The sequence below is a fragment of the Priapulus caudatus genome, unplaced genomic scaffold, assembly GCF_000485595.1.
Source record: "Priapulus caudatus unplaced genomic scaffold, Priapulus_caudatus-5.0.1 Scaffold1138, whole genome shotgun sequence".
Classification (NCBI taxonomy): Eukaryota; Metazoa; Priapulida; class Priapulimorpha; order Priapulimorphida; family Priapulidae; genus Priapulus; species Priapulus caudatus.
Genome location: NW_014578199.1, coordinates 5090 through 5745, shown reverse-complemented (window position 1 = coordinate 5745; position 656 = coordinate 5090). Strand labels below are relative to the sequence as shown.

The 656-nt window shown below is 51.2% G+C and overlaps 1 protein-coding gene across 1 annotated transcript in view; it reads left to right on the top strand.

Moving 5' to 3' along the window:
- LOC106815525 (15-hydroxyprostaglandin dehydrogenase [NAD(+)]-like) overlaps positions 1 to 656 on the top strand; it is a gene marked incomplete at its 3' end in the record, with an annotated part of 7160 nt that overhangs the window by 1879 nt on the left and 4625 nt on the right. The gene's annotated exons all lie outside the window — the stretch shown is intronic.

Below are 656 nucleotides of genomic sequence, written 5' to 3'. Positions count from 1 at the left end.
CACACACACACACACACACACACACACACACACACACACACACACGCACACACACACACAGCTCTTACTGTGACGACAGTTCTACATACAGCGGTATCAATGTTTGACCGGCCGATAAGTCATCGCTGACGGTCGCTCACGTCACTGATATGATATGATAGCGCGCACACGCGCATCACCTCGACACACCTGGATACTCAACAGAACTCAGTCAGCAGCCGACAGTAGCTGTCACCGCATCTGTGTTACCTGCCTAGCGTAGCTGTGACCACACCTGTGTGGCCTGCCTAGCGTAGCTGTGACCGCACCTCACTGAACCTGTGTGGCCTGCCTAGCGTAGCTGTGACCGCACCTCACTGAACCTGTGTGGCCTGCCTAGCATAGTTGTGTGTTCTACCTAGCAGCTGCTCTTATAATAAGCAGGCGCCGTCCTAAACCTACATAGCAGCTATCTGATCTACCCAGGAACTATCTGCCGTGCTTTAACAGCTGGTTGACTGGCTCAGGAGCTATCTTATCTAGTTAGAGGCTGTCCTAACACTATATAGAAGCTCTACGAAGGATCTGTCGCAAGTCTATCCAGGATCTGTTCCAAGTCTATCCAGGATCTGTTCCAAGTCTATCCAGGATCTGTTCCAAGTCTATCCAGGATCTGT